Source organism: Eptatretus burgeri, chromosome 9 (assembly GCF_056783735.1).
Source record: "Eptatretus burgeri isolate ZD-2024b chromosome 9, Ebu_testis_v1, whole genome shotgun sequence".
Taxonomy (NCBI): Eukaryota; Metazoa; Chordata; class Myxini; order Myxiniformes; family Myxinidae; genus Eptatretus; species Eptatretus burgeri.
In genome coordinates this window covers 75125176-75152163 of record NC_140969.1, presented here as the reverse complement: position 1 = coordinate 75152163, position 26988 = coordinate 75125176, and the positions used below count along the sequence as shown (strand labels likewise).

At 42.3% G+C, this 26988-nt stretch overlaps 1 protein-coding gene and 1 pseudogene across 1 annotated transcript in view; one reads left to right on the top strand and one right to left on the bottom strand.

The window, feature by feature from the left end:
* LOC147020373 (FERM domain-containing protein 4A-like) overlaps window positions 1-26988 on the top strand; it is a 327216-nt gene that overhangs the window by 73563 nt on the left and 226665 nt on the right. The gene's annotated exons all lie outside the window — the stretch shown is intronic.
* Window positions 24998-25958, bottom strand: LOC147020374 (uncharacterized; annotated as a pseudogene).

Here is a 26988-nt window from a genome sequence, read left to right as displayed (position 1 = left end):
TGCCATCTGTCATCCCTCAGATCAGCAAGCAGCAGCCTCTTCACTCTCTGCAGATCTGGATAAAATCACAAGCTAGAACAACATGTGGAACATGTCTTTCAATCCTGACAAATCTCACAATCTTAATATGTCTCTCCAAAAGGACCATCTGGACCCCCCCACCCCCACCCCCCTTGTATTTGCTCAACAATCCTCTTGAAGAAGTCCTTTCATTCAAACTTTGTGGCCTCACTATCTCCCATGATCTTTCCTGGGAAAGCCACATCTCCAAGCTGGCCTCCAGAGCCAATCACAGTTTGGGAATCATCCATTGTGCAAAGTTCTTCCTTGGCACACCTGAGTTCTTGACCATGTACAAAGCTTTCATCCACAGCCTGATGGAGTACTGCACTCCCATCTCGTCTGGTGCTCTTGCCTCTCACCTTTCTCGGCTTGACGCTGTGGAAACCAAGAAATGTTAAGATCATTGGTATATCCCATGATGAGGCTGAGCCTTTGGGTCTCTCACTGTCTCACCGCAGGCAGGTCGGTGGTCTTTCTGTCTTCTACTGTCTCCTTTCTGGCCTTGCCCCTCCCCCTTGCTCTGTCTGCTATCTGTCCCACCCATATTTCTGCAATGTTCTCAAGGTCTGCCAGCAACCCCCTTCTGGTTATCTACCAAAATCAGGAATCACTGCTCACCTTCATTCTTTCATTCCTCTTTTTCCACACCTTTGGAACAAACTCCCACACACTCTTCAATCTCACTCTTCCCTCCAGGTCTTCAAAATAGCTGTTCACTACCATCTCTTATCTTCCCCCATCCAAAACCATGATCTTTTCTTCCCCCGTTAATCCACCCCAAACCATCTCCTTCATATTCCCTGCTCTCCTTCCCGAAAGTCCTTGTGGTGTCCATCTTGGATACCCTGTGTACCCCACCCCATCCCTCTCCCTTCCACAGATTTGCTCATGTGTCTATTCTCCACTGTTTTGTGCTTCCCTCTCCCATGCCACTTGTCTCTTGCTCCCCTTGTTATACATTCTGTGTTCGCTCTTATATGAGCCTCGACATTAAAAAAAGTATTGAAAGCAATTTTGGTTTTCCTGTTTTTTCTTTCAGATTGGAGCATACAGCTCGTATTGCTTTGACCCAAGATTATAATACCATGGAGTTGGTCGGTTTTTCCATTGCCTGCTCATGTCTTTGTAATTCATGCAAAGGTTCAGTGATGTCTCATTGTCACCATGTCGTACATGTGATGGGTAAGCATGCTCCTCCATTTGCCTGAGCCACTGTAAAAAAGAAAAAGGTATGTTTACGAGTATTTATTGAACCCTGGCTAAACCAGGCTTCACTAATGGCCTTGTTTTTTTCTAAAGCTTTTCAAGGTAGTAACTCATCACAATCTCATGGTGACTTTGGTACATTCCATCCTTTATCTTACCTACTCTTATCATCCTTATTCATCGTTAACCTTATACAAAGCTTACACGCTGTGCCAGTCAGCTCTTCAATGAACTTATCCATTTTCTTTGAAATAAAATAGAGAAAGTGTGCAATTCATAACATGGTCTTGGCTTTAGATGCATGAAGGATGATTATCAAATCTTTTATAATCTATTTCTCCTCCAAATGTATGCCTCGTAAGTTTTATATGCCTTATTTTGCAGTGCAGTATTAAAACCCTCGGTGAAACCCATAAACCAACCCCACCCCCCCCCCTTTCCCACCCCAAAAAACATGAATCTGTTAAGTATTTGAATTCTGGGATTTCAGTTAATTTCACAATGCCAATGAGCTTTTGTATCCTTATGTGTCCTTGATTCTTTAATTGAATCCATGTTCAGGTACAATATTGCATGCTGCCTCATCAGCAAAAATGCCGGTTTAACGTTGCGTGTTGCAGCTGTTTGGTACAGATACAACCTCTCATTAAAGGTATCTCACACCCAGACCACACGGCTACGGTGTGGAGCATTCATGGGTTAATTTTGCTTTCTTCAGGCAAATCTTTCTGGGATACCGTACTGACCAGTACCCTAAGAGTGAACATTACATATCTGGTGTGATGGAAATAAAAATTGGCATGTTAATAGGGTAGCAAACAACACCTCTTTCATGCAACCATGCAATTCTGCTTATCCCTTGCAAATGTGTACGCTGCAAAGACCTTGGGGGTGTGCAGCCCACGCTCTGTGGAGGCACATTGTGGAGAAAATGTCAGCGTGTGAGCTGCGAGGCCTGTTGTTCAGCTGGAGTGGAAGGAATTGTGCCTCTCTCCCACATGGACATGACTGCCTGCACGGCAGGTGTACACAAACATTCTTTTGTGCTTCCCTCTTCTCCTCAAATGTTTTTCTTCCCTTCAGCCACTGTCTTGGGACCATTGGCTTGCTTACATCATACAAGTGTTAGCTTAGCGTCACGTCTCCTCAGATTACCTGATTAATAATAAACGAATATTAGGTCATCGGATAACAAAAGCGGGTTGACCTGTTTGGTGTTCTCATCTGAACACATACCTCATGAAGTTGGCATCCCAGGTTCCAATCAGAAATAGTGTTGATATATCCATTGTCCTCATATAACACATTCAAAGTTGCATAATAGTTCATGTAACTTTTCTAAACACAATCCCCCATCACCTGAAGAAACAATTACAGAGTGCAACTCAAGGTTGGTTTGAACCACCTATAGCTTAAATCTTAGCAGCAATAGAATGCAATATTAGTTTGACATGATTGTAAAAGACATCTGGTGCTATTCCATCAGAGCCGTGAGTGAAATTACTTTGGAAACTTTTATAGCTGCAGATACGTCATGATGTGATGGTCAAATTAATCCTGAAACAAAATCATTCCAGTTGAACCGTGTAGACTGTGGTGACAGGTCCAAATGTGCTCCTAAAACCAGTTCTGTATCACATTTTCCTGATGGATTGTAGCAATGTCCTTCTGAAATATAAAATCTATAGTGTAGCATTTATATTGTTTTGATATCCCAGATGGAGAATGTTACAATGTATAGTCCTGTTTACATATCAAATATATAGATTGAAGCATTGTCCTTCTGGAATGGCAAATATATAGATTGAGGCATTGTCCTATTGGAATATCAAATCTACAGATTGTAGCTTTGTCCTTCTGAAATAACAAATCTAGAGATTGAGTCATTGTCTTTCTGGAATAGCAAATCTATAGATTGTAGCATTGTCTTTCAGGAATATCAGATCTATAGATTGTTGTATTGTCCTTTTGGAATATCAAATATATGGATTTTGGCATTGTCTTTCTGGAATAGAAAATCTATAGATTGTAGCTTTGTCCTTCTGGAATAGCAAATCTATAGATTGTAGCATTGTCTTTCTGGAATATCAAATCTATAGATTGTAGCATTATATTTCTGGAATATCAACACAATAGATTGTTGTATTGTCCTTCTGGAATATCAAAACTACATGTTGTTTTGATATCCCAGATGGACAATGCTACAATCTATAGTCCTTATTCATATGAAATATATAGATTGAAGCATTGTCCTTCTGGAATGCCAAATCATGGATTGAAGCAATTGTCCTTCTGAAGTATCCAATCTATAGATTGTGGCATTGTCCTCCCAAAATATCAAACCTATAAATTGCACCTTTACCCTTCTTGAATATGAAAGCTTCACATTGTTCCATTGTCCTTATATTATGAAAAATCATATCTATATCTAGAAACAGGAGCAGCAGTAAAACTGGTTGGCCGTAATTCTCAGCTCAGAGACTCCTCTAAGATGTGACCTAGAGGATTTCACACTCGGCCTGGATTCCAGAGACCTGATATGTTGTCATAGTTTCAAGATTCATGAGTTGTTGATTTTTTTTCATGTCATACATATATTTTATCCTCCAATCAAAATGGTGTGAAATGTGATTGTTTGGTAGAAGACACATTGATTCCAATGGTTCAAGAGTCATGTCTCATTATCCATAACACCACCATAGGTTGAATATTGAATTATTGTCTGAAAAGAGCAACCATTGTCCAGTATGCTGTTCACTTAGACCTATGATCTTATTTCATTCACTTAGACCGTGATTCATTCAACGGCTGCATGTTTGTGTCTTTCTAATGTTTCCAGTTCCATCAAACCTAAGACAACGTCTTGAACATCTTTGCCACTTTATTGAATGGCAGCTGAATTACTCCCATCGTCACACATGTTGTGAAGTCTTTTAGGTCCTTCGGCTTTCCCATTGTGTGACGTGAACCTTTTTATAATTCCGAAACAGTGAATGGGTGTACCACATGATCCATTGTAATTGTCGAAGCACCAAATATAAGTAGTATAGATGGAATTGGTGCTTGTGGTGGTGGAGGCCCATCCATACTCTCCACAAAGCGTCGGGGCATTCACTAATTCTCATGGCCAATTCCATGGCTAAGAACCAATACCCGGACAGGTCGTCTCTCCATCGCACGGTACGGCGGTATCCGCTGAGCAGCCATTATAACAGAACCAACATCATTGAGGGTAATGCAATCAGGGTGTACCGAGTCAAACTCCAACATGCTCGTCAAAGGACAATGAAACTATTTATTTATTTATTTTCGTCCAGTAAATGTGTACTTGCAAAGGAAGGTGACACCACACAGGTTCACTGTATGTATTATTTTATTTATGTTGATGTTAATTAAAGGTGTAAGATTCATAATATGAGTGCACAGGAGGTGCAGTGCATGCTGCGTCAGTCTTGCATCGCCATCGGGTTGTGGGTCGTTACATGGCCTTCGGCGAACCATCATCTCGGAGTGTTGCGATTGGAATAATGAGTGCACAGCATATTATCTGCCATTGCGATAAAGGAAATGTGAAATGCTCGGACACATTGTATATTATCACTTCGCAGCGTAGCATCCCAGCCTGATGATAGACAATTTCTATTTCACATGTTGAAAGTCTTGCATTGCTCGTTTGTGTGCCCATTTCACTCAGTCTTTGTTTCTATAAATAAATGTTCTGTATTTTTCTCCCCCTGTTATTTTCAGTACCATTAATATGGCAGTGGCATCTATTGGCATGGTTTGCTTTGTCTTGCATCTACCAATTGACTGTTCTGTCTTGCACCTCACCACTCACCATGCATTGTGATGTGAATGTGTGCAGACGCACATGACCACTGAACAACAGTCCATTTTGGGTGGTGCTTGCGGCAGGCAGGGTGACCTGCAATGTGTTGCATTACTTTACAATTGCACAGTCGTCTGTAGAGATATCTTCTTGGGTTGATGATACATTTCAGTTCCAGGAGAATCCACTTTGAAGCATTTTGTAAAACTGTACAATTAGTTATCGAAGGTTCGTACAAGGGAGCTTCTTCGAGTAAATATACTTCATGCAGCTAGAGTACATTAGGAGACATCGGTGTACTCTTATATTGAATACATGGAGCATAAGTAGAAAATATACAAAAATAATGTACATGAGATTTGGGCCTGGGATCCCTGCAACTTGAAGCAAATGCTCAGACGGGAATGCTGAACTAGATTTTTAGTATGAGCTGTGGACACATTTTCTTGCCTAAGCATATTGCACCTGCCTGAAGTGTTCTCATGAAAACATGGGCTGAGCCAGAATGGTGCTCTGCTCCTCAGTTCCAAATGGTTGCTAAGAAACCACACAAAGCCATGCAGCCCCCATGCTGGGCGAGCCTAGAGCCAACGAATTGTCTGGGATTCTTCCTCCTCCTGCTGTTGGTCGTTCGTCAGGTTATCGCTTTACATGGGAAGCCTCATTGCTTTGGAGTCTGGAAATATTTCGACTCCGGGAGAGGTGTGTTCCACTTTAATGTACAACTACCTTTACACCATTCATTCACAATGATTATGTCATGATGACAAGTGTAAATTGAGTGGGAAAAAAAAATTATACATCTTGCTGCATTAATCCGATCATTGTCTAATGATGTTTCAACTCGAACCAACTCATGTGCACAAAGAAAAGAAAAAATAAATTAAAACGACTCGGTCTTCCTCTTCATAACACCATTGTTGTAGAATTCATATGACTTGAATCCCTTTTTTATTGGACTCTGACTCAGACTTGGAGATGAGAAAGCCATGGACTTTATTTTCATTACTGAACTCAAGGAATAAAGAATCGCCATCAACTTTGAAACCTTGGAGCTCGAGACCGGACTGAAGGACTCAATGAAAGATCCTATGATGTATGTGTTCTTCCAGTAACTCCTTCATTGTTAACCTCTCGATGATGCAGGCATACTACCCACCTCAACTCTCTTCTTCTTCTTCTTCTTCTTCTTCTTCTATTCCAGATGAGGAACAGCCTTCCAGAGACTGTTCGATCCCACTCTTTCTTCCATGGTTTCAAGCAAGCCATGCACCACAATCTCAAGTGATCCCCCATTCCCACATGTGATCTTTTCTTCGCTCATCAATCCGACCTCACCCAACCATTTTACTTGAAGGTTACAATGCTTCCTCTCCTTCTCTTTTCCTTACAATCATTCATTCCGTTGCTTGTTGCATCCAGCTGTGGCCCACTACCCCACACTCAATACATTATCTCGTTAACCCGCCACCTCGGCTTATCTGCTCCCTGGGTTCAAACTGGAAAAACAACCTTGGAATATCAAGTTTTTTTGTTTTTTTTTTAATATTTTATTTAATTATTTAATGAAGTTTATTAATATTATAAGTATACGTATATGTATACGTATTTATATCAGATGCACCCCCTGACTGTTATGGAGAGCATCGCCGTGGATTATGTCTCACACGGCTATGTGTCCAATGGGGATCGGCGGAGTGCTCGTCACACTCCCCATGTTTCGATTTTCCTGCCGATCACATCTGTACCTTCTGGTTGAATGGTTTGCATTAGCAGGAACAATTGTCTGGGTGGCAAACAGACGGTTGTTCTGTGCGGATTATGCGCTTTTACCGTGTGAGACATAATCAGTGGCGATGCTCACCATAACAGTCAGGGGGTGTGTCTGATGCATAAACGACGAATGTGGTCATTATTGACTTGATATTAATTGGTGTACCATCTGGATACCTTCAAGTAAAAAGCCTGAAATCTGGGTCAGGTGTTCTGTTTTATGTTTGCCTGATGATAACTGTACAGTCTTTGTCTCTTAGATAGAGTCACCAGGCAGAAGTTTCTGTGTTGGTGATGATGCTTTGTTGTGGACCGTGTCCAATGGGGATCAGTGAAGTGCTTGTCACCCTCCATGTGTTTTGAGATATATATATATATATATATATATATATATATATATATATATATATATATATATATATATATATATATATATATATATATCTATCTTGTTCGTGAACAAGCAAGTCAAATTTTGTTTTTATTAAAATTACTTATAGTTGCTCTTGTAATGCATTTATTAGTTTGTCACAATTCTGCAATAGGAGGCATGTCATAGATACAGATTTCTATAATCTCTCTGGATTGCCATTTGTCTTAATCACAGCTTTGATACAAGGTGGCTTTGCACACACTCTCATGTGCAGACTTGAGGCTGCTGGTTGCATCATTGGTTGGGGATGTGGCGATGCTGCTGATGCAGTGCCCCTCTTACCAGTGGCTTTGATTTCCTTTGACGATGTAAGCGATCTGAAAAAACAAGGCCAATCCATCCACCCAACAGATATTATTTCATATAACATGAGATACCTTCTGAGTAACTTCATCACAGGAGGGAGCCATTAGGCCTCTCATGCCTGTGCAATGGAGGCTAATCTATGGATGTTTATCCATGCTCCAATCCTTTTGACCCCTCAGCCCGAATTGGGCTGAGGGGTATTGTCGTCACAGGCATTGTCCGGGGGTCCGTCTGTCAACTTTTGGTTTCCGTCAATTTTGAGGAGAACGCCTTGTCCGATTAAATCCATTTTTGCAGGGTATGTTGGGGTTGTGTAGAGAAAGGTTCCTCTCGAAAATGGGCGGGCTGCGATTTTCAATGTGTCCTCCATGGCAGCCATCTTGAAATTGGTTTCCGTCGATTTTGAGAAGAACGCCTTGTCCGATTAAATCCATTTTTGCAGGGTGTGTTGGGGTTGACTCGAGGAAGGTTCCTTTCGAAAATGGGCGCGCTGAGATTTTCAGTGTGGCCGCCACGGCAGTCGTCTTGAAATTGGTTTTCGTCAATTTTGAGAATGGCTTGGCTTGTCCGATTAAATGCATTTTTGAAATGGGCGCCCTGAGATTTTCAATGTGGCCTCCATGGCAGCCATCTTGAAATTGGTTTCCGTCGATTTCGAGTAGAGCGCCTTGTCAGATTAAATCCATTTTTGCTGGGTATGTTGGGGTTCAGTAGAGGAAGGTTCCTTTCAAAAATGGGGGCGCTGCGATTTTCAGTGTGGCCGCCATGGCAGTCGTCTTGAAATTGGTTTCATCAATTTGGAGAACGGCTTGGCTTGTCCGATTAAATGCATTTTTGCAGTGTGTGTGTTGGGGTTGAGTAGAGGAAGGTTCCTTTCGAAAATGGGCGCCCTGAGATTTTCAATGTGGCCTCCATGGCAGCCATCTTGAAATTGGTTTCCGTCGATTTCGAGTAGAGCGCCTTGTCAGATTAAATCCATTTTTGCTGGGTATGTTAGGGTTCAGTAGAGGAAGGTTCCTTTCAAAAATGGGGGCGCTGCGATTTTCAGTGTGGCCGCCATGGCAGTCGTCTTGAAATTGGTTTCATCAATTTCGAGAACGGCTTGGCTTGTCCGATTAAATGCATTTTTGCAGTGTGTGATCGAAAATGGGCGCGCTGTGATTTTCACTAGCCGCCACAGTAGCCATCTTGAAGTCTGATTGATTTTCGATATGCCGTCCAACGTGCTCTAACTGACTGTATCATCGTGATATCACTGCTTCCTTTTACAATGCATGGGCTGAGGGGTTACGCCCGCTTTGCGTAGCCGACTGTTCATTTATATGAACTGTAATGTCCACATTACCCGACTGTTCATTTATAAATGCTGAACGTCAAGCAAAGCAATTACTATTTTTTAAGTCTTTGGGATGACTCGGATGGGGTCGAGTTTTAACCACCAACCTTCTAGACTCGGTTCGGATGCTCCATTTTAACCGTTACACCTGCTCTGGTTGTAGGGAAATGCTTGTTGCAGAGCATTTTGTTTTGGTCACAGAATAGTCTTTAACCATTTTGATTGACAGTGCTGATAATCACTGAGAAGGACTTTTTATGCTCCTTTGATGCATGCTTGATATATTTACCTTGTTGCCTCTGCCACCGAAGGTGGACAGAGGTTGCAATGGCTTGCAAAAGTATCCACCCCCTACCAATAATGCCACATTTCGATGAATTATGTAGAAACAATTTTTCGAAATAAACTTGTTATTCAAACCCGAAGAGATTAAACTAAACATTATTTTAGTTGAAGGAGGTGACATGTCAAGAATACATGAAAAAACATGTGCAAACCAAAAATCACTTGTTGTAAAAGTATTCAGCCAGTACTTTGTGGAAACACCTTTTGCAGCAATGACTGCTGCGCATCTTTTTTGGGTAGGTCTCTGCAGGCTTTGCACAGTGAGATGATGAAATATTTGTCCATTCTCTCTGTGAAAATTGTTCTAGTTCTGCCAAGTTTGATGGGGATCACCGATGGACTGTAACATTCAAGTCTTGCCATCAATGTTCAATTGGATTCAAGTCAGCACTTTGACTGGGCTACTCAAGAACATTTATTTTCTTCTTATTCAGCCACTCCAGTGTGGCTTTAGCTTTGTGTTTCAGATCATTGTCCTGCTGAAATGTGAATCTGACTGAAGCAGGTTTTCATCAAGGATTCTCCTGTACTTTTCACCATCCATTGTCCCTTCTAGTCTGATAAGCTTGCCAGTCACTGCTGATGAAAATCAGCTCCTTAACATGATCCTTCCAACAGAATGCTTGATAGTAGGGATGGTGTTGACTGGGTGATGTGCAGTGTAAGGATTGCACCAGACCTAACATTTTGAATTTAGACCAAAAAGTTCAATATTTGTCTTGTCTGACCATAAAACGTTTCTCCACATGCCTGCAGTATCATTGAGATGCTTTTTTTCCCCTGCAAACTCCATATGAGCTGTTAGATATGTCTTTTTTCAGAAATGGTGTCTTTCTTGCCACTTGTCCATAGATGCCAGCTTTGTGAAGGGAATGGAATATTGTTGATTGATGAACACCAACCCCATCTCGGACATAGAGCCTCGCAGATCTTTCAAAGACATTGTTGGATTTACGGTGACTTCACTTACCAGTTTGCTGCTTGCCCGGTTGCTGAGTTTGGAGGGTGACCTGATCTGGGTAGAGTCTGGGTAGTATGATACGCCTTCCATTGCTTAATGATACATTTCATCGAACTCAAACGGATAGCTAGTGACTTTGAAATCTTCTAAAAATCCTCTCCTGAATGGAGCTTTTCCACCACTTTATGTTTGACTTCTTTGGAAAGCTCCTTGGTCTTCATGTTTGCCTTGATGGGTGACCAAGTGAGTTAAACCTTAAAACCTGCTAAGATAAGTGGGGGACCTTCATTTTTAAGTTGAACCACTGATTACTTACAGGTGAAACCTATTACACTTATTTTATAACCTTTCAAACAAATAACTTGCTCCTCAAGTAATTTAGGCTTAATTCAGCAAAAGGTTTGAATACTTAAGGAACTGAGAATAATCTGACTGCTACGAGTCTTTTTGGGTAGGTCGGTTAATCTTATTCATATTTAGGTTTGGGTAGGTTAATCTAACATATTCATATTTTATCTTCATTTTTTAGCTTCATCACTTTGGAGTAGCTTGAGAAATTTCTATATATTAAGTTTGATTTGAAAGTATCATGAAATAAGCTCAGGTTGGCATCAAAATGTTAAAACTTTGGAGGGGGTGGGGGGGGTGAATACTTTGGCAGAACGCTTATCAAATTTAAAATACCTGAACATGTTACACATACACTTATCTAACATTGTCTGCAAAGGAAAAATGTTCAATTCAAGCCACATGGTTGTGTAATTATGTGCTATTAAAAGAAATGCTGATTTTGCACGATATTTTGAAGGTATAAGACAGGAGATATGGGATGGGGTGGGGGAGTCTTCTTGTGTTTGGCAGCTTAGCTATCATTTATTGGAAGCATGACTGTGTTGCTGATGCAGTGCCCCTCTACCAGTACACAATGGTACTCATTTTGCTGTCCTCAGAAGGATGACAGGCTGTCAACCCCCTGGTTTATTCATTCAGTAGCCAACTGAGTCAACCCCCTGGTGTATTAATTCAGTGGCCAACAGGGCTTGAACTCAGGACCCGAGGATCCCAAGCCACCACCCTAACCACTAAGCCAACACCAGGCTTCCTGGTGGAGGAGTACCTACCTATTACAAAATTAACTTGGATCGTGATTCTTCCTCATTCGCTGTAACCAAACTACTAGGCTAATATTCCATTATCCAACAAATTTATCACAGCTACCCTTAAACTTTAACTAATATCACATCGTTATGGATGACGACATGTATCATGGGATAATCAGGAAATGAGCATTATCCACATGTTGCACTCTAAATATTCCTCTCTTTACCTTCACCACGTCACACCATCATTGCCTTTTGCGAACTTGGCCATCTGTATTATTTTTTGAAAGTGGCTTCAGCAGTGTCTGCTTCGTAACATGCCATACCACTGCATGAAATGCTGAGCTGTTCCACATTACCCGACTGTTCTCTGATACCGGAATATTCTTGTATGTTATGCTCTACCTCATTGTACTGATTATAATCAGGTGTGCCACACTTTGTGTTCTTGAGAATTCACTGAGACCACTCAATTAATTATGCCAGCGCAGAAGTCTTCTTTCTGGACGCAATACAATGCATATTCCTTTGTTGACCTGCTCAGCTGATGAAAAAGCAAAACCTATTCCTCTGGGGTCGTTTAACATGAATCGATTGGATGAGGCCAATGCGGCCTTGCGCAATGCACCGAGACACTTCAAAAGGAAAGGCTGTGTGCTGCAATAATGAAACTGGTGGTCCAACAGGCTGTGTATCAGAAAGAACAGATAATACACTAATTTGATACAAATTATAGTTGTCAGAATTGCTGTCTACTATATGACGTAATTGTCAGAATGACCTTTGCACAAAAAAAAACCTGACAACAACTATCCATATGCTGTGTTCAATGACTTTGTTGGTGTATAATACACACACACACACACACACACACACACACACACACACACACACACACACACACACGTATACCCATACACACACGTATATTGTCTTTCTTTTTTTTCGAATTGCAGTAAATTTGCAATTTTCATAAGCAAAGGTTAACATTTCCTGGAAGATTTGAAATACCTGTTGGAGCACGTTTTCATGAGTATGAACTTGGTTCTTTGTCCAATATAATTAATAGTTGCGAAGACAATTTATAGCTTACGTGGAGAATAATTGCCTTACTTTTTGAACTTTTATCATCACTTAAGTAAATATATTCGAAACATCATTTCAACTACGGACTCGATACGGTGTTCTGCAAAAGTCTTCACCCCCGCCAAATTTTTCACATTTTGATGTCACCTGTACATGTCAACAATGAACTTTGATTTGTACATGTGTGTTTTTTATCAGGTGTTCCAGACATGTAACCTCCTTCACCTGTAAGAGTGTTTAGTTTGATCTCTTCAGTTATGAATAAAAAAGTTAATTGAGAAAAATTGTTTCTACATAATTTGTGATTCATCTGAATATGGAGTAATTGGTCAGGGGTGAATACTTTTGCTGGACACTGCACACTGTTAAATACATCAGCCATACCAGACTTCTGTTTTCTGATTTTTTGTTTTCCATTTGGTCAAAATATTATTCCCCTCGCTGAAAGAGAGGGTATTACATTTGGGTCTGTCTGTCTGTCTGTCTGTCTGTCTGTCTGTCTGTCTGTCTGTATCAGACGTCCACTAGACAACGATCTCCTTGGGTTAATCTGAGGCGGTCCCTTCGGGTGGGTGCCTGGAATGTCCTATCCCTAAGAGAGGATGATCACTGGTCTATGTTATCATCTGAGCTCAAGCATTTGGACATCAGTATTGCAGCTCTCTCTGAGGTTTTGAGACCGGATTGCGGCGAGATCATGGTGGGTGGTTACACTTACTATTAGACTGGTCACTTTGATGGTTACCATGCCCAAACAGTTGCTGTAGCTATGTCCGATAAGCTGACTCCAATGATAATTGAGGTAACACCGGTCAACGGGCATATTATGATACTAAGGATTCTTCAATCATTGAGCGTCATTTCCCTGGTCTCTGTATGTGCTCCGACCGAGGCGAGTGATCTCACAGTGAAGGATGCATTCTATGCCACGCTCGAGTCTGTGGTTGATCAGTGCCCCAGGTTAGATACTCGTCTAGTCTTGGAGGATTACAAGTGCATCCAATGGAACTGATGGGTATGGTTATGAGACATGTGTTGGTCTCCATGGATCTGAAATGAGAACCAGAAGAGCATTAAGTTCCTTGACTTTGCAAGAAGTCATGGACTTAGGGTAGCTGGTTCATGGTTTCAGTGCCCACAGGCTCATCGCTGGAATTGGTGGTGTGGTAAACGCTGGTGGTGCATTTTTCCAACGCTGGTGGTGTGGCAAAGGAGATTTACCACATGCTCGTTGATGGTCACTGGAGGATGATCCAGAACTGCAGGGTCTACCAGAGTGCTCAGTTCCTCAATACTATCCACAGGCTTGTTGTGGCAACTCTGAAGTTACAGCTTAAATCCAGAAAAATGCCACCATCCCAACCTAGGTTGGATGTTGGCAGGCCCAAGGATGAGTGGGAAGCTGAGGAGTTTGCAAACAGGCTGAGCCTGGTCTGGTTGCTTTGGGGAATCCTGAAGAGTTGTGGAGTGCCTTAAAGACCACCATCCTTGATGTTGCTGGTGGATGTCTAGGAACTCACCGTAGGGCGAAGAATAATTTTGTCTCTCAAGGGACACTGAATACCATTGACCAGAGTCTCAGGATCAGGTTGAGTGGCAGCGCTCAGCTGTTCAGATAGCTGAGGCATAAAACTGTACATTTGCTAAGGGTGGGAAAGGAGGCCTATGTACAAGGAATCTGTGAGGGGGTAGAGCATCACCTGTGGTCAAGTAATTCTTGGCCTACTTACAAGGGAATTTGCACATTACGTTCATCCAAGCCCATCCCTCAGTGTACTGCAGTTAGAGCGGAGGGCGGTGTGCTCTCGACAGTGGAGTACAAAGTGACAGCACGCTGGGCTGCTTACTTTGAGCGGTTGTACCCAGCTGATCCACCAGCTGTTGAGTTAGATGTCAGGGGTGTTACAATCCCTATTACTGACCCACCAATCAACTGTGATCCACCTTCATTTGTGGAAAAACAAACTGTGGTGAACCGGTTGAAATGGGGTAAAGCTCCTTGGATCTGTGGCATCCACACTGAACTTCTCAAGACTGGTGGAAATGGTGTACTCGAGTCATTGCATGTAGTTCTCTGCTCTGCTTGGAACACAGGGATCATCCCAACTGACTGGGAGAGGGGCCGTGTTGTCCCTCTCTGAAAAGGGAAGGGTGATCGCCAGGTCTGCAACAACTACCGAGGAGTGACGCTGCGCTCAGTGCTGGGCAAGGTCTTTGCTCAGTTTATTATTGATAGGGTTCACCACCATCGACTTGATCACCAGCTTCCAGAGCAGTCAGGCTTTACACGAAAGAGGACAACGATTGACCGTAACCTTGCTCTTTGGGTCCTCACCGAACACAGACAAGAGTTTCGGGAGGGGCTGCTTGTAGCCTATGTTGATCTCTGTAATGCATTCAATTCATTGAATCGGAATGCCCTCTGTAGGATGCTTGGTCTTCATGGTGTGCCACCAAAACGGACCAATCTGATGTCTGAACTATACTCTGGTCCTGGTACTCTATGGCTCAAGTGCTGTGAGGTGTGGTGATGCCATCTCTGACTTATTTACAGTTATGACTGGAATTCATCAGGGGTGTGTTCTGTCCCCTACACTTTTCAGCACTTGTCTGGACTGGATTCTGGGAAGGATGTCAGAGAGATCAAGCTGCAGTGCATCGTTTGGGAATGTCAAGATCTCTGACCTTGATTTCGCAGATGATGCAGTCATCTTTGTGTGACTCTAGATATCCTTTTGGCAGAACTTGAGGTGTTAAATGAGGAGTCAGATCCGCTGGAATTACGAGTTTCCAGGGTCACAAGTAAGATCCAGACATTCATTGACATCTTGGATGCTGCTATCTTGTCTGTACCTGTTTGTGGGAAGAATATTGAGGTCACAGAGAGATTCACTTACCTTGGCAGTGATATTCATGTTTCTGCTGGCTGTGAGCCAGAGTTCAACAGACATTTGGGTCAGTCCTAGAGATTCATGAATTCACTGGATCATGGGGTGTGGTGCTGCCGGTACCTGTGCGGGAGGACGAAAGTCCGAGTCTTCAGGTCCTTGGTGCTTCCAATCTTGCTCTACGGATTTGAGACTTGGATCTGACCAGTGATCTGAGCCATCGACTTAATTCCTTTGGCAGCAAGCCTTTTCAGAGAATCCTTGGCTATCACTGGTCGGACTTTGTGTCTATCACTGGTCGGACTTTGTGTCTAATGAGCGATTGATGAGATAGACTCAAATGAGGTTTGTAACCTGCATAGTCCGTGTGCGTCAGGTACAGCTATATGAATATGTAGCTCATTTTCCTAATGCTGATCCTGCACACCAGATTTTCTCAGCGAGGGAGCCTCGTGAGTTGGAGAGTCCAATGGGCAGACCACATGTCTCGTGGTTGCAACTGGTTGATCAGCATCTTGAGGAGATGGGGATGGGCCAGGCATCTGCCTGGGGGATGGCCAGAGGGAGGCCCCTGGAGTACCGGCGGAAAGTGGATGAGGCGACGCGCTTCTCCGGCACATGTTCCCATTCCGGACCTGACCTGTCTGTTTGTTTCTTTGTTTCTTTGTTTGTTTATTCACACACAACTTTCGTGTTTTATCTCCGCAACCGCTTTTCGGATTGAGACATAATTTTCAGTTTAAGTGCAAATACACATGCAGAATGTTTTAATGATAATGTCAATGGTCACATGGTGTGGCAGCCATGTTGGAAAAACAGAAAAACTTTGGACTTCTGTATCTCTGAAACCACACCAAGGAAAAAATTGATACTTCACACTAAACAATTGCTCCTCATGGGGAATGTTTTATTTTATTTTATTTTATGACAACATAGGTGCCTTCTTCATGTCATAATTGCAACTGTAGAATGCTACATCTGATCAGTAGGAAAATTTTTGGGAGTCATCGAGGCAAAAAAAGTCCACAGAAAAAAAATTCATTTTGTCATTGGTCACGTGAGTTGGCAGCCATATTGTTTTAAAGAAACATAACCTTCAAAAATCTTCTTCTCTGCAGTGGCTGAACAGACGAATGTGAATCTTTACATGTATGACCGCCTATCCATGAGGAACAAAACGTTCACACACATGACATCATCGGTCACATGTTTTTGCAGCCATGTTCGATTTACCCTAAAAACTATAAAAAAAATCTTCTTCTCCAGAACGGCTGGACAGATTGAGGGGAAACGTCACACAAATGTTCCCCAAGCCTTGAGTGAACAAGTTTGTTTAGGAATAATTGATGGATCACATGGTTTGGCAGTCATATTGGATCAAATAAAAATATTAAATAATGTTTTCTCTGGAACCATTTAATCAATTGAGATGAAACTTCAGAATTATCATCGACTCGTGATGGGGGATACAAGTTTTAAATTTCAACTTGATCGGACACATGGTCTGGCAGCCAGAATTATTTAATGTTTTGATCTCGGTTCATTTTGATATATATATATATATATATATATATATATATATATATATATATATATATATATCTTCTTCTTCCTCTTTCGGCTGCTCCCTTTCGCGGTCGCCACAGCGGAGCATCCGTATGATCTGCATAGTGATTTGGCACATGTTTTACGCCGGATGCCCTTCCTGACGCAACCCTGGTCGCCTCTTACGACACAGGGATATGGTACACCTATTTTAACTGGGGTATACACTGGCCCAGTATACTGGTACTCATTTCGCCGACCTCGGAAGGATGACAGGCTGAGTCAACCCCCTGGTGTATTAATTCAATGGCCCAACGGGGCTTGAACTCAGGACCTTTTGGATCCCAAGCCGCTGTCCTAACCACTGCGCCAACACCAGGCTATGTATGTATGTATGTATGTATGTATGTATGTATGTATGTATGTATGTATGTATGTATGTATGTATGTATGTATGTATGTATGTATGTATGTATGTATATATATATATATATATATATATATATATATATATATATATATATATATATATATACATATATATATATATATTTTTTTTTTCAAAGGCTCACTTGGTTGTGCCTGGATGGGTTTGAGGGTTGTCGAGTCGCAGCTGAACTGCGAATCCTATCCAGGTTCCTCCTGATGACTTCATCTTTGCTTTTTGCCTGTTCGGGTTCCTTCTGATGACTCCAAAGCAGGACTATACCTATTTTGTCTTCCATTTGATTTGAATTGAATTTATTTTAATACCATTCTAAATTCAAATGAAAAATAATCAAAAATGTCATGGGTAAGGGTCAGTTGTCCCATCAAAGAGGGGTTGCATCAAAATGGGACATCTTGGTACTTGATCATCACTGCCAGCAGTTATAAAGTGGCAGTTCTAATTATGTCTGTTATTAATTACGTAACACACCAGGACACAAATGCCGCACAAAATTACATAAACGCCATACAAAACACCACAATAAACAAGTTCTGGCGAGGGTCTGCAATCTCTGATTATTATGACGACATTTTGATGGGTGATATACATGGTGGCATCCAGAATTCTGCACCCAGTGGGCACATTGCCAAATATAAGATTTGTTGCAGTTCAGATAGTCTCATGTCACCAGAAATATCAGCTTGTTTCTGTGGGATCTTCTTCACCAGATTTCTTGCACTGACTACCACATGCTTCACAACAGTCTGCGGGTCATCCATGGCTGTGTTGAAAGCTGGGTCTTTATCTTTCGACATGAGCTTTCCAATCTTTCACTGTGATCTTTTCTTAAAGGAAAGCTACATGAAATACTCTTTGTTCTTCTTGTCCTAAATAACTATGTTAGGTTTGTTGGCTTTCATGGTTGCTTCACTGTAAATCATGGAAATAATTCACAGTGAATTATTTATTGGAATTCACAGCACTTTCTCCAGATAGCAGTGGTATTCAGGGGCTTAAGCTCAGGGTCAGACATGTTATTGAATACGTCTATATTGCATGACTGGACTTACAAGATGCTTTGAAAAAATTGCAAGCTGATGTGGGAGACCACTCTTTGTGGGGTCCGCCTATGGCCATGGGCTACCCAGGCACCCAACAGAGTGGACTCACCACGGGCACCTCAAATCAACCAATATCACCGTCTCGTTTTCCTCCACCAATCCTCACTTTGTTGTCATCACTGCTATGCAATTCTTGTTAACCAAGTTTTCAGATATTTGAAAGTGCCCATCTTCTTCAACGTTGTTCTGTTTGCTTGGACATCATTTTCAACACCAACCAACCGAGCACGTGCCTCATTAACATTTTGTTTTCAACCACTTACTTCACATTCCTGTATCACGAGTTCCAACAGCTCACTCATTTCCTGTTGTGAATTAGCAAGAAGTACCAGGTCATCTGCAAAATGGATGTTCCATAAATTCCTTCTTCCATTCACAATTTCCTGTATTTCTTCTTCCAAACAATCTGGCATTTGCATTCCACTCCTTTTATTATCTCTTCTCCAGCTGTGTTGAAGATCAATAATGAAGGTGGACATCCTTAGTGCACACCTTCTTCAATTGCATACTTTCCACAAAGTTCACCGGCAATTAAGTGACCAGACCACTGGTATCGTAATACAATCCCTGTAACAGCCTGATGACTTTTTTTTTTCTTCCTTTCATTCCAAGCAAAGACAATGCCTCCCGTATAGCAACATTAAATTCCATGCCATAAATTGCTGCAACACATGGGAATCACCTTCCGGAGATATGGGACTCGAATACACAGCAATATGTTAAACACCGTCATGATTGTGATGCAGAGTTGGTGGTGGTCGTATGGCAGCTTAGCTGCCAGGGTAGCTATCATTCCTTGAAGCGCGACTGTGTCGCTGATGCAGTGCCCCTCTACTAGTACACACACTGGAACTGGTACTCATTTCGCCGACCTCAGAAGGATGACAGGCTGAGTCAACCCCCTGGTGTATTAATTCAGAAGCCGACGGGCTTGAACTCAGGACCATAGGATCCCAAGCTGCTACCCTCACCACTGAGCCAACATCAGGCTGATCAGAGTTGAATTTGTCATTCACAGAACTTCTCGACAATAATCCTCACCACCAATGGTGTGTCTTCTGTCCCTCTGCCAAGTTTCTATCTGAAATGTTTAGTAACGACAATAAAGCAGACATCCAGCTTATGATATAATTCTGGTGATTTATAAAACGTACTTTACTTGCAGGAGGAAGAGGTATTTCTTTGAATTATTTCTGAAATTATTCGGAGGAAGAATAGGGAATGGTGCTGAGACTCAAATAATCTATAAAGATGCCGAGAATATCTCTTTAAACCAGACTCAGTGGCACAACGGTTAGAGTGTCTGCTCTGAGTTGGGGGGGGGGGGGTGGTCTGTGGTTCGAATCATTTCTGAGTCGTACCACAGACTTTAGAAATGGCACTACTGATTCCTTGCTCAATTCTTAGCATTTAATATGTTTAGAGCATGGGCAAACAACTATAAGTTGGTAAACAATGCACAGGCTTGATGGTCTGAAACATGATCTCCCCCATGTTGAAATTCCTTGTACGGGAGCTTTTCAAAAAAAAGCATGCTACGGTCTTCACAACAAGATATGCCGTACACAACAACAATAGATTATGCAGATGGACACAAAGCCAAGAATGCAAGGGTGAGAGTGAGTTTGGGATTGGCAATGGCTGTGGAAACGCTATTCTGGATGTGGATAATGTATCTAAAGAATGTTGTTTATTATGATAGTGGAATCAATTGTTAACTAGGCTCAAAGATTGTTGACAAGTTTGCAACAAAAAAAAATGTTTATGTAAGCTTTAATGATGGGAATTGTTGGAATTTTTGAAATATTTAAATTCAGCAAGAAGTTTGAAGTTTAGTTTTTGGAGTCAGTCTGTCACATTGGTGATGAGAATAAGACTGTAACACATCACTTTGCAGTTAATATTGTGTTTATATCATTATACCTCATAACTGCCAATTAAACCAAAATATTTCACATCAATCACTTGCCTTTACACCAAATAAATCTGAAACAATCCTTGTACGTTGCCGTATATAGCAAGATGTTCCATCAGCTGGCTCAGCTGTTTTGAATAAGCAAATGTACTAAAGTGTTTTTTTCAGCCTGAAAACCTGCTTTTTTGTATGTAGGTATCTATGTATATATTGTTATGTTTGTAGGAGTGGTAGATATTACCTGAGACCAGATAGAAATGTATAGAGTGGCATGGTCCGTGTAAGAGTAGTTAGCTCATCTCGATGTGATTAAGTAGGGAAACGTAGCTTAAAAATTGTCTGTTTAAATGTGCACCATAAGAAGGGTGGTGCGTTGTCATAATTAGTTATGGTTTAAGGTAAGGAATCGTATGTATAAACTCTTGTATGTTCCAGCGGATGAGACACTGAGGTGAGGCCGAAGCGAAGAGATAGATGGGCAGAGCTTTTCGTCACCTTCCAAGGAGCAGAGCCATGGATTGCCTCCAGAGGAGCACACTTTTTGTTTCCCTGAGAGAGCAGAACTTTTGTCCTCTCACGAGAACCAGCAGAGTGGGAGTCATCTCTCAGTGGAATTGGACGCGAAGCGAAGCAAGGAGAGTTGAGATCGTCTCTGAGGAGGAGATTGTGAGGAGAGGAAATGGTTGCTCTCTCTGTAGTGCCTACTTTCCTTCCTTCCTTCCTTCTCATGTTCCTGCCTTTGCCGTGTGACTGACTCATGGTCCTGCCTTCTCCCTGGTTCCGGACCGTGTGCCTGATTGTCATCCTGCTTGTGTCCCAGCTCCAGCGTCTGCTCCCCGTTTCACCGCCCCTGCTGCCTGCTTGTCGCCCTGCCCGTGTGCTTTTCATCCTTCCCATGGACCTGCTGCTCTTCATCCACCAGCATAGCGAAGGCATCATATTGTTCTTGTCTATTTTCAGGCAATATCAGATCTGTGACTAGCTGCAGGTACTATGTAAACCTGTACTAACCTGTTTCATAGTAGGGTTGTTGGGGACTAAACCATCTCCCCCACCAGATTTCCTGGTGAGGAGGTTATGTGGGTATTAACCCAGGAGGATTAAAAAGAAAACCTATCAAAGGGTGGAGGAGCTGCTTGTGAGCCAACGGTCATCCACCTCTGGTGCTAACTGTGTCTTCGGACGTCGTCCTGCAGTTGGGTTACCTTTATCGAGGAGGTTGGTGGCAGTATTTGCACTTGGTCAACATAAAACACTTTATTCTGTAAAACGCACGAAAAAAACTCAAGGAAAATTGAAAATCCACTCCGTGGGAGTACCTGCTGTGCAGCTGCCCTTTGCAAGGCAGCTCACTGGATGACGGGATTTGGGCAAAGCCTCCGGGACCCCCATACTTTGAGGATAGGAGGTAAAGCACAGGGTAACCATCCTGGGTTGGATTGTGGTGGTGTATGTCGGGATGGTGCTGAGGTATAATCTGCCAGAGGTGATCTCCTCAGGTTAAACTGAGGTGGTCCCTTCAGGTGGGTGCCTGGAATATCCAATCCCGAAGAGAGGATGACGACCTGTCTCTGCTATCATCTGAGGTCCATCATTTGAACATTAGTATTGCAGCACTCTGAGGTTCGGAGACCGGATAGTGGTGAGATCATGGTTGGTTGTTACACCTACTACTAGCATGGTGACTGATGGTTACCGGTGTTGGCTCAAGGAGTCGTCGGAGTTGCGTCCAACAAGCTGACTCCCATGATAACTGAGGCAACATGGGTGAATGAGCGTATTGAGACCAAAGATTTGACACTCGTTGGGTGTCGTTTCCCTGGTCTCTGTGTATGCTCCGACTGAAGGAGTGATCTCACAGTGAAGGATGTATTCTATGCCATGCTCGAGTCTGTGGTTGATCAATGACCAAGTGAGATACTCTTCTTGTCTTGGAGATTTCAATGCATCGACTGGAACCTATAGGGATGGTTATGAGATATGTGATGGACCCCATGGGTCTGGCACTGTGAACCAGAACAGCACTAATTTCCTTGACCTTGCAAAAAGTCGTGGGCTTAAGGTGGTTGGTTCATGGGTTCAACGCCCAAAGTCTCATCGATGGACTTGGTATTTCAATGCTGGTGGAGTGGTAAAGGAGATTGACCATATGCTCATTGATCGTTGCTGGAGGATGATTCAGAACTGCAGGGTCTATGAGAGTGCTCAGTTCTTCAACACTGACCACAGGCTTGTGGTAGCAACTTTAAAGTTTCAGCTTAAATTCAGGAGAATGGTACCATCCTAGCCTCGGCTGGATGTTGGCAAGCTCAAGGATGAGAATGTAGCTGAGGAGTAGTGAACAGGCTGAGTGGGGATTGGGGGCTCTGGGTGTTTTGGGGAATCTTGTGAAGTTGCGGAGTACCTTCAAGTTGACATCCTTGATATTGCCGGTGAATATCATGAAACCCACCATCAGGCTAAGAAGAACTTTGTCTCCCAAGGGACACTGGATACCATTGACCAGAGTCGCAGAGCCAAGATTAATAGCAGAGCTGGACTGTTCAGGAAGTTGAGGCATAAAACTAAACATGCGCTGAGGACAGACAAGGACGCTGATATGTGAGGAAGCTGTGAAGGGGTAGAGCATCACCTGCAGTCAAGCGCTTTGTGTCCTCTTCTCAGAGGAATTCATGCATTACATTCCACCAAGCCCATCCCTCGGTGTACTGCAGTTAGAGTGGAGGGTGGTGGGCTCTCGACGGAGGATCTAAATTTAAGGCCTGCTGAGTGGGTTACTTTGAGTGGCTGTACCAGACTGGCTGTTGAGTTGGATATCGGGGGTGGAGCTATCACTATTGCTGACCCTCCACTCAACTGTGAGCCACCTTTTTTGTGGAAGCACAGGCTGTGGTAAACCATTTGAAAAGGTATAAAGCTCCTGGGATCTGTGGAATTCAGGCTGAACTTCTCACAGCCAGTGGAAATGCTGTACTCCTGTCATTGAATGCAGTTCTGTGTTCCGTTTGGAGCACAGGTATCATCCCAACTGACTCGAAGAGGGGCCTTGTCCCTCTCTGGAAAGGGAAGGGTGTTCATCAGAACTGCCACAACGACCGAGGGATGAAACTGCTCTCAGTGCCGGGCAAGGTCTTGGCTCAGACCCGAATGAAGATGTACGCCATGCGCGTCCTATACAGTGTGGTAGTGATTATCACAGGGCTGTGCACGTGTCTGTTATCATGCATTTGCACGTGCTTCGCTTTGAATCATGGATTGAAGTAAAGGGTTGGATGTAAATCATGGTTGAAAAGAAGACAGATATAATTATTCGATGCAGATTCGAATGAAAGGGCACGCCACGTGCATCCTGCACAGTGTTGGTGGCGGGTTTTTCATCATTGTGATTTTCACAGGTGGCGGTCTGGGTGCGGTGCCTGCATTGATTTGTTTTATGTATGAAAGGAAAGGGTTGGAATGGAATCCGGATTGAAAAGAAGATAAAGATATAATTAGACATAGCTATAAGACCCATGCAACACGCTTCATCCCGTCAAACCATTAGACATGAAGGGAAGGTCTGACTGCACGAATACACACAAAATAACTGCCTGGGGATCACTCTATGTTGGGTGCCGTTGCCTTAGAGGCATGCGGTTTCGCAGAACCACATATATATATATATATATATATATATATATATATATATATATATATATATATATATATATATACACAGTATATATATATATATATATATACACAGTATATATATGTGTGTACAGTATATATATGTGTGTGTATATGTATATTGTTGCGGGCCGAGGGTCAGTGTCGAGAATGACCACTAGTAGACAGGTCTCTGCCAGGCAAAAACTGCCCTTTTTTCCAGTCAAGGTTTTCTCTGCTGATTTATGTACTTTGGAACATACTCTTTCAAATAAGCTTCTGGGCCATCCTGAATTTTGCCGCAAATCCAATATGGCAGCCCCACATATTTCAATGCACAGCAAACTTTTTTCTGGTGCATTTTCCACCCCATAAATGTATTACCTACAGATAGAAACATGATGACAAACTACACAAATATCATATTGGAATTGTTCTATGACATTGAGATGACGTCATCGTCGACCGATCGATATCAGAAATTCAATGCACTGCAAACTTTTTTCTGGTGCATTTTACACCCCATAAATGTATTACCAACAGATAGAAACATGTCACTAAACTACCAGAATAACCCTTTATTTCTATTCTGTGACGTCTCCTTGACGTCGAAATGATGTCATAGCAATGCGATAGCCCCCATAATTTCAAATTTTATCAAACTTTTTTTATTTTGAATGAATTAAAATCGGATAGAAATGTTGTATTCTAATCACTGGTCCATAAATTTTCAATGACAGCAAAATGACGTCGTATTAGGTACAGCGACCTCTCCTCACTGTGCCATACTAGATTTCAATGTTAGAGAAGCTATTTGGGATTAGTCCAACAAAATACACGAATTGAAATGTATTTCTATCCCCTCTCAATGATCCCAGATGCTTAGCTTTTGTTTTAAAAAGTCACAGTTCTAAAAGCACAGAAGCTTTTCAATTCTCAGTCACTAAGGTCTATATCGCTGTCTTCACTCTCGAAGTCAGAATCAAGTCCGCAGTTATCTGAAGAACATGCTTCAGGGTGCTCCACGATGGAGGGGTGCTCTCTTCTTTGGGATTTTGAATGTTCCATAGTCTGGCTCCTCTTGGTCAATTAAACTGGACTGTTCCTGTTTGGAGGCAGTACTGGTCGGGGTATCATCTGCTCGGACAGCCTGGAATATTGTACCAGTTGTATGGTGGGTGGTTTGAGCTCCTGTTAGTCTGTTGTTTCCCGTCAGTTATCAAAAGTTTTATGCACACTTTGCCATGCAGTAAAACCTGGAGGAAGCATCCTCTGATGCTCCATCGAGATGAACTTTGCCCAGATGTTATTGATATCACGAACATCCGTGTACGATACTCCAAGATGCCACATCGGTTGAGGAGTTGAGTGGCTTCCTTGCTGCCTGTTATCCTGTGAATGGTTAAACTCATAGCAACTCCTATTGGAGAACTCTCACCATTGACCAGTTTCTCCCAACTTTCAGCTATGGCCGAAATTTTCTCGGCTTCAACCCGAGAGGCAGTGGCATATCCAAATGTGTTTGTTGACCTCCTGGGATTGATTGACCAAGCAATGGCATTGCAAATACAGTGGAGTGGTCTGTGACTATCAAGTAGAGTAAACAGTTTGTCTGGTTCTAACGGCCATTTTACAGCCTCCCTCTGTGAATGTTTTCGACGAATTAGCCTAGCAAATGCCTTGGTCAGATCAGATTCACGAAGTCCATTTCCTTGTAATGTAGCCGCAGAGTCCGAAAGTGGATTTACCGCACTAGAGTGGACGACCAGCCGGTTTCCCAGCAAGTGAAAGTCAATGGCATCTCCAAATCTCTCAGTCAGGCATTTTTTCAAAGTATAGGTTTTTGAAATCGGAGGGTCCCAAACGTCATATTCTTCACTCATCTCCTTTATATCATCAATTAACTCTGTCAGAAAATAGGCATTCAGATCCTTGATGACCATGCGTTGGAACAGTTTGAAAAAGCCATCCATGACCTCTGAAACTAATCCATTCTCCTCTGCTGGAAGCTTCCACTCATAAGTGTAAGTAAACTTATCATAGCAAGTCTTATGATAATACACATCTGCTGCAAAAACGTCATAGGACGCACCACTAAGAATTACATCAATTCTTTTTGCGGCAGCATGCAACTTGTCAGTTTCATCATTTATTTTCACATCCCTAGCTTGCAGGATTTTTGATACTGCATTTTTCTCAGAACATCAGCCGAGACCACCTCTATTGAAGGGTTTGCTGTTGCAGGATTTTTGATACTGCATTTTTCTCAGAACATCAGCCTAGACCACCACTATTGAAGGGTTTACTGTCGTCTGCTGTTTGCACATTGCAGATAAAACAGATTTTCTTTGTTGGAAGGGACCCTCTACGTATCCTGTATGGGGGACTAGCAACATTTTCATTGGACTCATGTGAACCAGTTGTCCCTGGACTCGACGGCAGTAGTTTTTTGGACTGGGCTTCCTTTCTGGTGATTCTGTTTCGAAATGTGATTCTGCAGTTCTCATGAACATAGACATCCTGGCCTGCGCTAGAAAGTCACTGTGCAGCAGACAGGAATTCAACATAGGGTGTCTGAGTACATAAACTCTGCTCAATTTTTACCCATCTTTCTGCCAGTGCTCGAATAGACTGCAATCCATCCTGAGTTAACTTTGAAGATGGCTCATCTTCGTCGATTCGTTCATTACACAGACAACACAAATGCAATTCATCACTCTCTAAACACAAAATTGGTGTAGATGCCATTGTGCAACAGTTTACACCTGTTCAAAAGCTGACATTGTCTTTATCTGTAGTCAAATGTGGATTCGCTGAATCTTCTCAGGAATCCTGGAATCTTTACTGCCTGTCCTGATGTTAAGGATTCTAAAATAAATGGGAAGCTGAGGAAATATGACCATGGAGAGAGGGAAATACATAAATCACTTGAAACCTTTTTATACAGTAGAAAATAGTAAATCCAAAGTGACTTGGACTGGTGATTTGATATTATTGGTTATA